This window comes from Rhinopithecus bieti, unplaced genomic scaffold (genome assembly GCF_001698545.2).
Source record: "Rhinopithecus bieti isolate Rb0 unplaced genomic scaffold, ASM169854v2 scaffold_17182, whole genome shotgun sequence".
Taxonomy (NCBI): domain Eukaryota; kingdom Metazoa; phylum Chordata; class Mammalia; order Primates; family Cercopithecidae; genus Rhinopithecus; species Rhinopithecus bieti.
In genome coordinates this window covers 469,159-470,219 of record NW_016808817.1, presented here as the reverse complement: position 1 = coordinate 470,219, position 1,061 = coordinate 469,159, and positions in this window count along the sequence as shown.

Below are 1,061 nucleotides of genomic sequence, written 5' to 3'. Positions count from 1 at the left end.
AAAAAAAAAAAAAAGAAAAAAAGAAACATTTATAAGAAGGAGGGAATCCCACCTCATCCCATCTTCTAAGTAAGTGTAAATGCTTTATTTAAGAGGTGAGATCATTTGCTGGTTGTTTATTTTTTGGTACAATCAGAAAATAGTGTGGGTTATTGAATTATGGGAGGCTTTGACTGTCTTTGGAGTCAGCTTAACATTTCATAGATGGGGGATTAGTTTTCATATCCTATAATACAATGCATATTAAATGACAATATGGAGTCAGTCCTACATTTAATGTCTTGAACATTTTAAATTACTTCTATTCCCATGTTTTTTAGTAGAATTGTTTCCTAAAGAAAACCACTCCTTGATCATGGCTCTCCCTGTCAGAACTGTGTGTACTCTGTAACATCTTTGGTTGTGGTAGTCCTGTTTTCCTAATAACTTGGTTACTGTGCTGTGAAAGATTAAAAATCTGAATATGTAGTGTACATGCTGTTCAGTTGTGAATTGGTGGGATGTATGTAACAGCTTATCAACATGTGAGGATGCCGGTACTTGATAGCCTCTTAAAGACAATTTGCTTCCAAATTCTAAGCTGGAAAGTCACAGGAATAACTTTAAAAAAAAGAATTACAATACATGGCTTTTTAGATTTTCGGTATGTATGTTAAGAATTGTGTATAAATTGAAATGTCCATACTGATCCTCAACCAATAAAATCTCAATTATGAAAAAAAAGAGATTTGCTTTTCCTGTTCACATTTATTTTTCTGTTAGTGTCATGCAAGTACCTGTTCTGTCCTCAGCAACAGCCATTGATCTAATGGAAGCAGTTGGTTCCAGTTTATATTTTCTATTCCTCCCCTACTTTTAACCAACTTCATCATGTCCCTGACATATATCAGCACCACCTGGCTGAGACCTCACACTAAAGGTCTGGGCCCCAGCTCTGTGAGTATCCTTCTCTGCATTTCATATGACCAGAACTTCCTTTCTTAAGACTGTTGCTGATTACAGCAGTTACTCTCAATTATGCTATAATTCCTACATTGCATAAATGAAAAGTTTCCCATTCT